General features: G+C 35.6%; 1 long non-coding RNA gene across 1 annotated transcript in view; it reads left to right on the forward strand.

Moving 5' to 3' along the window:
- LOC148125852 (uncharacterized) overlaps positions 1 to 7047 on the forward strand; it is a 104749-nt gene extending 97702 nt beyond the window's left edge. The window contains exon 4 of the long non-coding RNA XR_015743568.1: positions 6422 to 7047. This is a non-coding gene — a long non-coding RNA (uncharacterized LOC148125852). The remainder of the gene's footprint in view (positions 1 to 6421) is intronic.
- The last annotated feature ends 8998 nt before the right edge of the window (positions 7048 to 16045 follow it).

Consider the following 16045-nt stretch of genomic DNA (forward strand, 5'->3'; position numbering starts at 1 on the left):
AGGAGACAACTACAAGTTAACACATATAATTACAGAAGAACACATATGCACTCCTTTAAAAAAACAAACCAGCATTCCTGTGAAGGAGCACTAGATTTCTGTAATAATAAGATGATAGAATGTTCCTGAAATATGCAAAAGTCATGTTATTTGTGCTTTTTGCATATTACTTGGGCAAAAGGGTCTGAAACATGTTTAAGTCCAGAGAAATGAAATAATATTCAAGTGACTACTTTGCTGTGATTCACTGGAATATAAGAAGGGACAGAAGGTACAATACGATCGGATTTGCAAGATTTTGATATTATAGTTAAATCTTAATAAAAGTAGTTGTAAAAGTACCAAATTGGAAAGTGATTTTGCCAGTTCTGTGTTGCTAATCTGCCTTATCCATTTTCCACAGCTACTCTGTGGCTACTTTGGGATGGTATTGTTTGCATAACTTGCGGACTGGAGAAAGAAATTTTGATTGCCATGCTGCCTCTCCAACTCTTCCTCCCAGCTTCCTCATTCCATGTCCCACATGACATGACATCTTACTTCCACAGAAATAGCCACAGAGAACTGTGTGAAAGATCAGTAATAGAAAATTGTTATGAAGAACTCTCGCAAGTTCATTAAGATTCCTTTCTACTACTGCTCCCATTGTGAGCAACAAGAAGCACTGATTTTCATAGTAACCTGTCAATAAAAAAGGGGGCAACTGGAAATGGGATGCAGTAGGAAAAAGTTTAACTGGTATTTTTCCTCTGCACTTTTTTTTGCTTCATCTTGTGTCTCTCCTTCATGCCATCAATATGTCAGCCCTCTTCCTTTTTTATGGCAGAATATTTATATCGTTTTCAATGTGATTAATACACTGTCCACATAGCTATAATAGCTTTTATTGTTAAGAAAAGTGCCAGGTTCCACCACGCAATTCTTCCTGGCTACATTAAATTCATGGTTTTCCTATCCTACATGTGAGAGTAGAAAGTCTGGTAGGAGGGAAACCTACCAGGGAGGGAAACCCAGCCACTAATCATTGCCTTTAACTCACTCTGAATTAAAATATTAAAGAGGCACCACTTGACTTCCTTGCTGTTAAAACAGGATAAATATGAGCTGCTGAAACAGAAAACATTATGCTGGCATAATTTTAGTGCTACCCTCATGAACTAAAAGAATGCACATTAAGAGAGCATTCTCGATGAGCCAACAAAGTGTTTGTAAAAAATTATGAGAGAACAGCTGTTCAAAGTTTGTAAAGAAGTCAAGGGAGGTTGGGGAGTGTTTTGCTCCTTCATTACTACAAACAGCTCATTAAAAATTGCCCATCTTTGAGCTTCTGGCATATTTTCAAATGCAGAGATAATATAACAGGAAAGCTTTTATAGCAGATTATTTGGCTGTGATTAATTTCAGTACAATAAAGTACAAATAAATAATCATATTTATAACCCAGATACTTTATATTCATCACAATGATGTTAAGTTTCAAACAGAAAAAGTATTCAAATTGAAGCTTTAATTGCAGAAATCAGAGCTTTGTAATAATGTGCCTGAAGGTGCATAGTCAATAGTTGATATATCAAGGGATTTGAAAATGGCCTTTGCTTTTTCCATTTAAAAGATTTTTTTTCCTTTCCCACCCTTATCATACTACCGTGACTGGCTATAATGTAGTTCATCTTATTACAAGTAGAGCAGGCATAGGTAACTCTAACCAAGGGTGCCTTTCATGGCCACCAAGAGGATTATTATGTGCTGGAACAAGACTAATATGCCCCTCTTACCTACATATTAACATATCCCCTCACCCTCCTAACATGTGGATTTCATGTTATTCCCTGTACCAATGTAACCAACCAAGAGGCTCATTTTTTAAAAAAGGGGGTGGGGCTGCCAGGACAGTGAAGTAGATCAGAAAGTGGGGCGGTGTGTGTGTGTGAGGATGAAAAATGGAGAAGCAGATTTGGAATTCACACAGCCCACAAGTAGATAGCCTTTTTTCCGACTAGGAGAAGAATGATTCACCCTAGTCTATACAAATGAAAGAAAAGTGATGCTTCCCTCACCTGCCCCCATCTCTTCCTCCAATTTATCCTCCTGTGTTTTAAAGCCACCCCTTGCCAGTTACCCTTTGGCATGGATGGCATGCATAGATCCTCTGACTAAGCTAACAGTGGTGCCTCTTTCCTTTTGGTATGAAGGATTTAAACAGGGTGAGAAATGGGTGGGGTGATCATTGCTGCCACTGCTGCATGGAAGGACACGCCTTCCTTGCCATTTGCCCTCTGGTGAGTTGATTTGATCCAGCTTTGGAGTGTTTTTCTGTGAGCCAACCCCCTTTTGTTGTGGTAGCACAGAAATAATGAATAGCCAAAAGAAAGATTTTAAGGTCATGGCAGACAGCTTGATGAAAATGTACACATAATTGAGCAAAAGGTAAATTCCATGCTTGATAATTACCTCTCAGAAAGATGTGCTGTTCTGGAAAAGCTGTAGGAAAGGTCAAGCACAATATTTAAATAACTTTCTTTATGAAAGGTTACATTTTATGTATTTTGATTTATACAATTAAGATGATTATGTCTCTTGAAAATAAAGCATGTCTTCTTGCCATGGTCAATAAAAGTGACACTAAATAGAAAAATGTCTCTTTTTATTGAGTGATGGAAATTTTATTCAGTAATTCAACAAAAAGTATCACTAAATTGGTTTCACACAAAATGTTTTTGTATAATGAACAAATTTTAATTAAATACCCTATTATTTGAATAAATATGAACACTAATAGTTTGGTATATAAATATTTACTATGAATTTGCCTATTTTTAAAATTACTATGATTGGGATTACTGTTAGTTTTCATAATCCTAACATCACTTTAAAATGTATAGGGTAAAAATACCCTTCTCTATATTGTATTGTCATTGTGAATATGCTTTTATTAAACTCCAGATTCCTGATTTATAGTATAACTTATTCATGATATAATCAAACTGCAGAATTTGTACTGCATTTAAAGTTTACTTCAGCAGAAAGATAATAAGGAAGTATTTTAATGGTTCATGAATTTAAATTTCCGTAGCTTTGGCCAGCCATAAGCTGGATAGCCAAGAGCACATCATCACTAACATTTCCTAAAAAAGATCACGAAGAAGCAGATTTGTATAAGTTTACATATCTTAAATTTTACATAGATAAACATTAAAAATAATTCCTATATATTTCAGCTCCCATGTGTCCCAAAAGCAATAAAAAAATGCTGAATGTTGAGAAGTTGTTGAACAAAGGCCATTCTTCCTATTCATTCATGGCTATAAACCTCAGACAAGGCTGGATAGTGTTTCAAATAAGAAACTGTAAATAAAAGTTTCAGAACATTTGATTTATCTGCTGTTCTGATTAGTACTGTCTGTCCACATGGAAGAACTCCTGAGCTTGCTAGCAGAAGATGCCATGTAATGAATCTTCATGGCAGTTTCAAAGGTTGCATATTATTTCCTGAATCTAAGGCTGTTTCTAGTGGAAAAGACACATGACAAATATACTAAAGCCACCAAAAGAATTATTTCTAATAATTTCTAACCTAATCCAAAGATGCTTTTTCACAAAGCAACTGGACTTTCTTTGTATTTGCTTGAAGACATTTCACTTGTCATCCAAGAAGTTTCTTCAGTTCTTCAGTCTTCAAGCAAAAACAAAGAAAGTCCAGTTTCCTTTTGAAAAAGCACCTGGGACAATCATGACTTGGATGACTGAGAATCTCCACAGACATTGTACGTAATGCAGGTCTTTGGGATGGTATTATCGCTTCACTCATGCATATTTTGTGGTTCTCTAGCAGTCTATCTCTGTAGCTGCCATTTAATTACCCATCTTATGACTGTCATTCTGAGAAGAATTTCAGGATTATGGATATTTAGGGAGATTTCTCATAAGAGAGGAAGTACAAAATTAGAAGGAGCTCCCTAAGTGATAAAAGATCACTTAGGGAGCTCCTACTAATTTTGTACTTCTGGCAGATAGTTTTGATCAGCTTCTACTGTCCTAAATTGGCATAATATAATTATTGAGTGCATGTATTATATATGTAAAAGTTCCATAGTTTTCCATAAACTGGGGGAACCACACAAACTGTTTTTTTCTCAATAAATCAGAAAAACAATGCTTAACAGTAATTTTTATAAGGGCAGGAGGAAAATAATAGTATAGGGAGAAATACAATTCCCATATGCTAAAATTGAGTTTTGCAGATAATATATTTCATATTCATCTCTCTAGAACTTGTTATTCATGTAGTTAAACAGGTTATCTTTGGTTCATTTTACAGTTCATATATACAATGGTTAAAGTCATTCTGGTTTCAGTTCAAACCATTGCCATTATCCTGCAAATGGGGTACAAAATATTACATATGGCAGTATAGAAGGAACAATTAAAAGCAACTGAATTTTTATTTTGAAAGACAACTGACAATGGATACTTTGTTTTAAATTTATAGTACTTATTTATATAGAGGTAGTTTGAAATAATAGAGAACTTCAGTGGGTTCCATTGATACATTTAGAAAAAATACCTGCATCTAATTATGCATACAATGGAACCAGTCTAAGAATCCATCTTTCCTAATTTTTCTAAAGAAAGTGGAAGGTGGTACTGCTATTATAACCATAGCCTGCTTCTCTGCACCAGAGAGAGAATTACAGAAACTAATTAATTCATTATTGTATATGCCAAAACTACTTTAAAATTATTCTTATTCATTAAATCAAGGGTAAACAAATATGCTTTCCCTCCCAGGGTGGCTTGTGGAACTTCCAAAGTTGTATCTCATACATTTTTGGTGTTGCTGTCATTCATGTCTTACCATTCATTTGTGGATTTTCAGCCAATATGATGCATTGTTTCAAGTAATCAAAGATGTGCCTGTGCTATTGTTTATTTTGGAAGTAGGTTGTAGTCTTAACAAGTTGAAAGTCATCTGGTCTGCAATCCCATCAACTCAGGACTGCAGTAGTCAAGAACTAGGGTAAATTTGAGCAGGGTTGAATTTGAGCATCTTAAATGTAAAAGACACCAGAAATAAGGTTGGGTGCGAGGAAGAAAAATCTTTCTTGGGATTTGCAGGATGATGCTAATCAGATATTATTAGGTTCGATTGATGGTGTAAGGCTATTCCCTTTCAACAGCTACAAATATTCTCCTTTATTGGTAAGGATTACAGTAATAGAAACTTAAGAAGCTAAAGACTCTGGGTCAAAATAGTCTGAATAGTAGATGCAGCAGTACCTTGAGACAGCAAAATAAAAGATAAAGAACTGGAGAAAATAACAAAATAAAACAACATGCAAATAAATATAGAACGATTATATAAATAAAGCAAAGTACCAATTGTAAAAGGAAGTTTGGGTGTAATACCAAACCAATTGGAGCATAACTTGAACATTATTGTAATTGACAAAATCATGATTGGTCAATTGCAAATTGCAGTTTTAGTTGGAACACCTTACATTTTAGGATATTTTTAACACTATCAAACCACAATGCCTGCCTATCCTAGATATTTGGAAGGACTCAATAGGTGAATAAAAATACAAATCCAGTCTAAATATCTGGTTGACTTTGCAACCAACTCTGATTCTCAGAATATTATGAATAGACTACTGCCATATCATTATTTTAAACAAAATAAAAAGATAAATGTAAATATCACTCCTGTTCTGAACAGGTTGGCTTTACATCATGTAAACAGAAGAAAGAATGACAAAAACTTGAATTTTGATTTCACATAAATAGTTTTTGCATTTAATTTATAACTGATTTCTTGAATGCTTCTTTAGCATTACAATTTACAGTAAACCAATTTATCTGAGATTTTGTGGCCTTTGAATCTATTCTTGCAATTTCTTGCTGCGTTAGCTGACAGAAGACTGATAAGTGGTCTGTCTTGGCTAGTATATACTAGAGGTGTGCAGAGCTTCAAGGAATTGTTTCAGTTTGATGAATCTTCAAAAAATCTTCTTAATAATATTTTATTAGGCACTAGGGATACCCTTTTCTAAAGTTGTCACTTTGGTTGAGTATTTATTTATTCTATTTTTTTAATCCTGTCTTTATTAGTTTATAAGTTACTCAAGACAGTTCTTTCTCTTTCCATTTTCCCCACAAAAACAGGCCTAGGAGGTGGGAGGGTATGCTTTGAAAATCCTCTCAATCTTTGCCATAATATTTGACCTAGGAAAAAATACTGAATGGAGACTGATTTGATAAAGAGCCTTTACCTATTGCAATATCTGAGAAATCTGTTAAGGAGCAATATTCCATGCAGAAAGCTCTCTCAACTTTCTGATAACTATGGCTAGCATATTTTCCACAATAGGAACAAGAGGTATTGCATTGCCAAAGATGTTTACTTATCTATTGTCTTTCCAAGGATACAGGGACCAAGAGCTGTGGGCAATGGGCATTGAAGAAGATAATACTGCTGGCTCACCTGCATGGGATATATGCCCAGGAGCTTTGAACAGTCCTGAAGACAAGAAAGCAGCTCACTTCCTTCAGGATGCCCTAGTCAATTGTTAAGAGCTTTAATCAATTGGTATGAAACAGATGGGTAATAACTAAAGCAGATTGTCTGTGCTCATATGACAAAGGTCTTGCAGCCTGGTCTTAAGAAAGTGCCTGCAGCACATACGAAAACTGTCCAGCCATGTCACTTCTTTTGTCTGATTTGCTTTCTCAGTGTAAATATTAATTTTCATATAGGGCTAGTACATAGTTGCTTTAGCTATTTCTAGTAACCACAAGATCAGAAGGAACCATTTAGGGCCACTAAGTCCACTTTTCCTGAGCAGAAGTGTTATATATGCCAAATGCCTGGTTGGCATAACTTCCTGCACCAGTGCACCACTGTACTTTGCACCAGCTGCACCAATACAGAAAGCACTATTAATGTGATAGAATTCACAGTTTCAATCACAAATGGACTTCCATGGACCTTTCTTCATACTTAAGTGACCACTTAGAGGGAGTATGCATAAGTGCACTAACGTGCCTATCATCCCTGTCATTGTATTTTTACTCTCTTATTGTTTGTTTGACAAATTCCAATAAATAAATAAATTTATAACTATACTAATATGCTTCTTGTGACCTAATTTATACTATATATTTGCCACAAACTAAAATAAAAGAGAAAGTATGTCGAGAGACTGAGTCATGATTCCTCACCCACCCAATGAGTTATCACCAAACCATCTTCCTCTGATAAATCCAGTGATAAAAATCTGACCGCTGGCATTGTTCCATTTTTCTCCACTGTCCTCCATCCCAAAGCTCTTGTCACTCAAAGTACCATGCTATCTAAGCAATTTTTTGATAATGACCAGCCAAATATTTATATTCAGAACAACTAATTCCCTCCATTTTAATCACTCCATCTATGTAAACAGCCCCATCAAACTCAGAGTTATATAGAACATTTTAAGAAAATAAATTTGCTTCAATGCAAAAATATTGTGGAAATTAATTATCACACAATAAAACAGCACAACAGGAAATCTGATTATTACAGAAACAAAAAACATATTTAGACAAGCCAACCTGTCCAAAGACTATTAATTGGACTTGTCTTTAATCATAGCAGCAGCTTTTAAAAATGGCTTCCAATATTTGTTCAATGTCTACATTTCTTGTGAGTAGTTGTACCTGTGTGATGAAGCTTTGAGAGATTTGATGGATTTCAGATCAGAGATATGATGGATTTCAGATTTCCAGAATTCAGAACAGAAATTAGTGTGTTGCTCACAAAATAAGAAAATGCAAAATATAGTTAGTAGGAAAGTAGATTTGGTATCATCTCTGTATCTGTTGTTTCCTCCATGCAAATCACCTTTAAAGTTTTTCTTTCTAACTAAAAAGAACTATTCAGCGATGAATACCCTTGTGTGGGATCCTTGTGTGCCAGGTGACAAAAGGTTAATCACACATTTCTGCTGCTGGTTACCGATTTGCAAAATCTTCCAATTCCAGTGTGATTGTTATAATAAAAGATCTGTGCTTATAAACTAGGATTGAAGTGATAAAAGAATACTCTGCTGATTAGATTATCTGAAAACAAGACCTTGTTGTTTTCTCATGTTCCAGAATCTATATGTCCCTTTCCAGCTTTGAGATTTCCATAGAAAGTATTTTGGTTCATGTAGATAAATAGGAGAAAAATCTGGTAGGGTGCTGTATTCCATTAATATTACCTTTTCAGTCTATATTGAGACTGTGGCACGCCGGATATTTTCTAAAGCAGTTAATTAAAATAAAATGGAGAAGGCTCTGGAAAAAAAACAGCCATCTATAAATAAAAAAGATCAAGTATATTTTTCTTGTCCTATTTTATTGACTAGAAAGCCCCTGTATCACATCATTATAACTAAACAGGTTGCAAGATCACTGAAAAGGTGGAAGTATCCGACATTTCAGTATTAGTAATTATACATTTGCTTTATTGATAGTGAAAGCATTTATGAATACTTTGTTGAAACATGCTGAGGACCATCAGAATTAGGTAATTTATAGTGTAATTTAGAATACTATCATTCTATTGAATAAGACAAGGATTTTCAGCTGTTTTATAAGGACAATTTCACTATTGTCTTTTATTTAGGAATTCTGAGAAACATAACCTAGGATAAATTCAGTCAAGGACTGTGCTGCCTTTTAAATGTAGCATATACAAGGGTCGGAAAAGGGGGGCAAATGACAAAATGTGTATCTTCTGTATGTCTTACACGTTTTATATGTTTGCTGTCAAGATGCAAGAATTGTAATTTTTTTTATAATTGTGTCTGGTAGTGGATGCCTACATCCATGTCCACTCTTGACTGGCCCACCTCGGAGACTTATATGTATGATATCTAATTGTTTTAGTTAGCTAGCTCATCTTTCTTAACTGTCTTACCTGTCTGCTTACAAAGCCCTTTTTGTGCTAAGATTATTGCTGTAGGAATAGCACATAATCAAAAGCCTTATTTCTAATCCCTCTGGACAAATGGGATGGTTTGTGTTTTGTGTATTAAGGCTTGCCTGGGAGCTGGAAACAGATTTTCATGAAGCTGTGTGACTGGAAACCTGTTGTATAAAATCTTAATCATGGGATGTTTGCAAGCATGCACATCAGAGTAGTTTTATAAGCACCTTGGGTAAAAGATATAGAAACATACTGAACAAAATAAAATCAGGATGACTTAATCTGAAAGTATATATCTTAGGCTCTACTATGCTCTTTATCCTAATGTGTTTTATAGAACCGTAAGCTTTCCAATTATTTATCAGGCTTGTCTGGCACTTACATGACTTTCTGGCTTTTGCTTCTTGACAACCTTTTCTCAGTCTTCTTAGAGAGATTCTTTAGTCTGAAATTGCTTCTTTCTCAGAAATGATTGTGCCATGCTACATTTATGCAGGTTGACTGATTTCCTACCTTCTGTCAAGACTCTTATCTTTCTGATAGAACACTCCATCTCAGCTACTGTCTCAGTTCTGCTGATATTTGAATTTTTGTCCTTTGAGTAGTTTATTCTGTGCAATTGGATGCAGTAAAGTACAACCAATTGTGGACTGAGGTGCCATTTAAATTTCCTGGGGTTGCTTAGATTGTTTCATGTTTTTGTTGTAGACATTGCATAATGTTGCTTAACACAAGGAAAATAGTGTAATGCAGTGGTGTCAAAATCAAGGTTTGTGGGACGGATCCAGCCCATGGGATGCTTTGATCTGACCTGTGGGCCACCCTGGAAACAGTGAAGTATCACCCTGTGGTGCCTCTGCCAGCGAAAATGGGCTTCCAATCTCTGTTTTCAGTTGTGATGGCCTCCTACAATCCTCTGCCAGTGAAAATAGGGCTTGCAGGATGCTGTCAGAGCCAAAAATGGAGCTCGGGAGCCTGTTTTCACTGGCAGAGCATCGAGCCATCAAAGGCACTGACACGAGTGACATTGAATTGGCCATGCCCACCCTGGCCATGCCCATCCCAGCCCACCCAGGTCAAACACAACCCTGATGCAGTACTCAATGAAATTGAGCTTGACACCCCTGGTGTAATGGGGATGTATGGATATGGGTTTCTGAAATATACAGCATCTTGGGAAGTATCTGGGTAACATAAAAGATTAGTGATCTTTTATCACCTAATCTCATTGCTTGAAAACTCACTGTTACTAGTTACAAAGTAACATAGGAACAGGTTCCTTAAGAGAAACTACTGTATAACATTTGGGTTTTATCATTGATAATGTATTTAATACATTACAACAATACAAATTGATATGTATTTAAAATGTAGAAAAGCTCAAATAAGTCCACTGTATTCAAAATATATATAATGTAAAGGGTGTATAATTAGATATATTCACAGTAGATGTCAAAAATCTTCCATTCGAGTTCTGCAAGCTTAATTTATAAAATGATATAATTTATATTGTATCCCCTATATTCAGATGTCAATTGGAGAAATGTAATTTGAGAAAATACAAATGGAGCAGCAACATCTCACTCTTCTATTGTATATAATACCCTCACTGCAGTAAAGCTTTTACTGGATAACTCCTTCCTTTTTACAGTTTTGTAGGTTTTGGATGACTGTGTGTGTTAATAATGTTGTCATTCTCCTAGCTGGTCCAGTGATAAAAGCAAATGTTTTCTGTAACACCCCATTGCCCTAACTATCTATCTATCACTATCTATCATCAAAATATGGGGTATTTGGTGTTCACTAGGCCAAGAGATCATGCTCACCTTTTTTTCCCTTCCTTTCAATTACTAAAACATTTCTTTTCTCTCAAAAAAAAATAAAGTGCATTAGATTTTTAGGAGGCATTTTAAACATCTCTTCCCTCCAGCATCCTGGATCATAATTTCTTCCTGCAGCTGGGGGAACATGTCAAAGCTTTTCCCTGCAGCTTGTCAGTGTTGATCATTATCTTAGCCCAGATGGGGCTCACTCTAGCAGAAGTGGAAAGCACTTGCTTCCAATAGATTTGCAGATGTTGCCTTTCCAACAAAAATCAGATGTGTCCCATTCATAACTATATATAGACAACAACCACACTTTGCTTCCTTTGGTGTTATTTTTCTGTCAAACATTCTCTTTATTTCTTTCATTTTTGCAGGAATAGAGTGAAATTCTCTACTTAAATCATGGTTACCTCACATAATAAAGATGAATATACTGTTTTGTTTGTTTGTTTTTAAAGGGTTCCCTACTGTTTCTCTAAGAATGCTTTGGCTTAGAGGGACAAAACTTCCATAGATAAAATGAGCTCAATCATACAATACCTTTATGGATTATTATAATAATTACAGAACTCTTAGAATTATATGATAGGAAAGTCTATGGGCATAGCTTACCCATTCTGCTTAACAGAGAAATCTTTTTTGAACGGATGTAGGCCCTGCCCACTTAGAAATATTACCACCTGAGCAGAAAGATAGATGGCTCATCCCATCCAGATTTTGCTTTAAGTGTCACTTGCAACATTAAATCATAGTGGCTTCATTCACTGAGAAGGCCAAGTCATTTCCCATGATATGCAAACCATAAGGATTACTTCGCAGAAAGTAATAAGCTAAAGGCAAATTAAATACACTAGTATGGGCTATGAATATAACTATAGTGATGTGATCACCTTTCTTCCACTAACAACAAAAGCTGTGTCCATTTACTGCCATGTCCACTGTCCAAACTTTTTGTCTTTCTTATCAACAGTTGTTAAGTCTGGGATGTTACATAGTATGTGCTTGTCTGTTCTGAAGTCCTGGAACACTTTAATTTCTTGATTTTCTATCACATTTTCTATCTGCTTTGTGATCCTACCAGTTCTTGCTTGCAAGCAAATGGTATTTCACACTACTTTATTTGCCATTGTTTTTAGTCAGTCTATGTAATATTGCAGTAGCTAACTAGATGGTCCATTGTTTCTTCAGCTTCTTTGCAAAGGCGGCATTTGCTGTCTGTTGATGCTTTCTCAATTCTGGCTCTGTAGGGATTTTTTTCTTTAAAAATGTGCAGCCAGAACTAGCCTGTGTGTCTCTTTTTCCTGCTCTTAGACATTTCCAGAACTTGTAATATGCCTGATTTAATATTTTTAAAAATACTGGCTATATAATACTTTGTCTTGTCATATCTCTTTTCTATCCTTTATTTGATCTTCCTTGTAGGACAGTTTGGCTTTTCCAGTTCTCAATAAGTCTTCATGATGTCATAGATCCAGTGCATTATCTTCACTATCTTCAGATATTTTTTCCAAAGCCCTCTAACTGGCTTGTATATTTGCACATTCCATACCAACCTATTTTCCTTATTAAATAGAATCTTATAAATTTGCTGCATGTATGAAGGGCATAGTTCATTGTCATCTTTTTCCATTGCCAGGGCTTTTAGTTCAGGATGTGTCCAGTACAATATTCCAGCTGTGTATCTAATGACTGGAATTGCTAGGGTTTTAATTGTCTCAGTGGTATTTCTTCCACCAAGTTTGAATATTAAAATATTCTTCAATCTCATGATGTATTCATTTCTAACCTTTTCTTGACTTTAAGGTGCTTGATGTTGTCAGCTTGAAGGATGGTATTTGTAGGGCCTTCTGCATTCAGACTCCTGATATTATTTCCATAGGACATCTTGATTCTTTTATATTTCTTAATTGATATCCACTATTCCCCTGTTGATGGTGAGAATAATGTCCAGCCTCCATGGCGATATCTTAGTTGCATATATAGACAGTGTTGATCTGTGAATCTATTTTAGATAATGCTTTTCTTTTTTTTTATTTTTTTTTAAATAAACTTTATTAATTTTACTTTTTTTAAAAAAAGACAACAACACAGCTATAAATTATATACAACAAAGAGACGCACCAGTCTTGGCGTAAGCCAAGAGGGAAAGAAAGGAAAGTTTGAGAGAGGAAAGAGGGAAAGGGAAGAGAAGGGGGGAAAAGTGGGGAAAACAAGGGTAGGAAAGACAATTATAATAAAACCATATTTTGTGACTGTCAGTAAGGTCTTTTCTTCTTCAAAGCTATCGTCGGCCTTAGTCTTCTTAGCGGTGAACTATCTTTGATTAAGCCAAATATACAAAGGATTCCAATTGCTAGAATAAATTGAAGATCCTTTATTTTTTAATGCTTGGGTTAGATTGTCCATTTCTGCACATTGTAAAATTTTCTGAATGACCATAAGTTCAGTGGGGACTCTGGTTTCTCGTCAGATCGTATAAATCTTTCGCCTTTTACAAAAAATAATGCTTTTCTATACAGCTTTGTCCATGTTAAGGAAGTGGGATAGGCTGGAAGATATTTTTGATGTATTATCTTGCAAGATTCCTCTCTTGATGTTAATTTTTTCTAATCAATCATGATTGAGTGGCAGCTGTGTCTTCCATTGTGACATTGATCTTTTCACAAAATTCTGACTCTTAACTCTTATTATTTCTAGGCACTTGCGTATCCAGTCATGTGGCAGGGCATTGAAACCATTCTTGTAATAAATCTATTCTACACTCAAGTTGGTCTTCCTTCTCTTTCAGTTTTCCAGACTCATCTTGTCAGTTAGGATCTTTGTTCCACTGCTGTCTGGCCAGTTTCCTTTCTGCTCGGGTAGAAAGAGTTTGTTTTCCACTAGATGCTGTTCGACTTCCTTAGCTACCATACCAGTTAACAATTTGAAAGTTATTGGTAAATAGGTAATTGCCCTATAGTTGCTTTATGCTGCTTTTTTCTGGATCTTTTATTATCAGGTAAGTTTTACAAAATGTTAATCAATCTTCAGTTTCACCTCCCTGACGTCTGTTGTTAAACTGCTTGACAATGAGTGGGTATTGTCTAGTCAGATGTTTTAACCAACAACCATACTTCACCAGGTACTGACCATTTCTTCATTTTTTTTTTGCTCCTTTCTTCACCATTTCTGCTGTAAAAAAAAATCTATTTCAGATATCATTAAAAAGCTGAAAAAACAGAAACTAAAGCATATAACATCAGAAGTCACTTTTATAACTGCAATACACTGAAAACAACCATGTCATGAGGCATATCACCATAAGTCAAGTCTTTATAGCATTGTGAATTTCTATTGCACTTCAGTTGTCTCTTGTGAATGATGGCATTTCAAAGTATCAGAATGATATGATTATCAATTCTACATCCAGAGGAATGGCAGGAGCAGAACAAAACCTTCAAACAAAAGCCATTACCCACTACTCTGTTTGACATTTGTAATGCAATATACATTATTTGGTTTCTTGTTATGTAAAACCCAATAATGTTGTAGAATAAAAAAGGTACACATTGGAACAATTAAGTGTATTTCTTCTATTAAAATGTAATATTTCACCCCAAAAGGAAGTGTTTATTAAGGAACAGTACAATCCAGTTTATCTGTACTATTAATGTTAGAGACCAATAGGATTGCTAATAATCCAATTCTATGCATTTTTATGCCAAAATTTTGTGGACTTCAGAGGGACCCTGAACTGCATTTCAGCCCATGCAGAATCCCCAAGAGCAAATTAAAGTATTTTCTGATATCATCCAGCTATGGTTGAGATGAAATAAAACAGTCCTCATTACAGTTATATCAACATAACAATGTTTGGAAGCCCAGAATTTGCTATTAGTCTCTAGTGTAGATATTGCTTGCTGAGACAGTGGTTCAAAGCCTATTCCAAATTATATGATCTTATCCCATCTTAATAACTTGATAGAGATGCTGCTTTAATTCACAGATTGCAGTTTGAATTTAAACTATTAAAATGCTTTCATTTAGCATTGTCTTACAAACTATTGTGTTCTGTTTTCCCAGAAATAACAATTTCCAGATACTGTTTTCTTTGTTTATGATTACTAATTCATAGATTCATACAGTTAGAAGGGATCTTGGAGATCTTCTAGTTCAATCCCCTTCCCAAGGCAGGAGACCTTATTCCATCTTTGACAAATAGTAGTCCAATCTTTTCTTGAAAGCCTCCAGCGAAAGCCTCCAGTCACAACTCCGGAAGGCAAGCTGTTGCATTGATTGATTGTTCCTCCTTATTTCCTGGGTGAATCTCCCTCTGTCAAACCTCTACCCATTACTTCTTGTACTGTACTCTTGTGCTTTGAAAAATTAATTGATGCCCTGTTCCTTGTGACATCCCTTCAAGTATTGGAAGATTGCCATCATGTCTTCCCTGAGCCTTCTCTTCATTAGGTTAAAAATACCTAGTACTCTTAGCCGTTCATCTTATGATTTATGCTTGAGGCTCTTTATTTACCTTTGTTGCTTCTCTGCACTCTCTCTAGGGCAACAGCATCTTTTTTGAATTACAGTGATGAGATCTGCTCACAGTATTCCAAGTGTGGTCTCACTAGGGAAGTATAATCCTGATGCAATATAGAACTGCATTGGCTTTTTTTGCAGTTGCAGTATGCTGTTGACTCATACTTAAGTGGTGATCTACTAGGGTTCTTTGTTCCTCCCACAGTTCCTACAGTTGAGTCAAGTACATCCTATTTTATACTTATGCATTTCATTTTTCCTTCCTAAGTGCAGGAAGGAAACAATTATTTCACCACTGAACTATATCTTGTTGGAGAGGGCCCGATGGTCAATTATGTCAAGAAAGTGTTGGCAATTTCCCCCAGCTTGGTATCATCTGAAAATTTGATGAGTTTCCCTTCTATCTGCTTATCTATGTAATTTATGAAGATATTGAAGAGCATCTGGCCAAAGATTGAACCAAGCTACCCCACTGCATACTTCTCTTCTAGCAGATGTAGCTCCATTGAAGACTACATGCTGACTGCAGTTGGTCAGCCAACTGTGAATCCATCTGGTGGTGGTACTGTTTATTCCACTGTTCTATCTTGCTAAGAAGTAGGCTGTAGTCTACTTTGTTAAATGCCCTACTGAAGTCCAAGTATATAGTATCCACTGCATATCCCCCAATTTATAAATCACTTTATCAAAGATGGCAATAAGGTTTGTCTGGCATGACCTGTTTCTAACAGAATCATGCTGGTTTCCAGTA

The sequence above is a fragment of the Pseudonaja textilis genome, chromosome 4 (genome assembly GCF_049901715.1).
Source record: "Pseudonaja textilis isolate UNSWEBS1 chromosome 4, rPseTex1.2, whole genome shotgun sequence".
Taxonomy (NCBI): domain Eukaryota; kingdom Metazoa; phylum Chordata; class Lepidosauria; order Squamata; family Elapidae; genus Pseudonaja; species Pseudonaja textilis.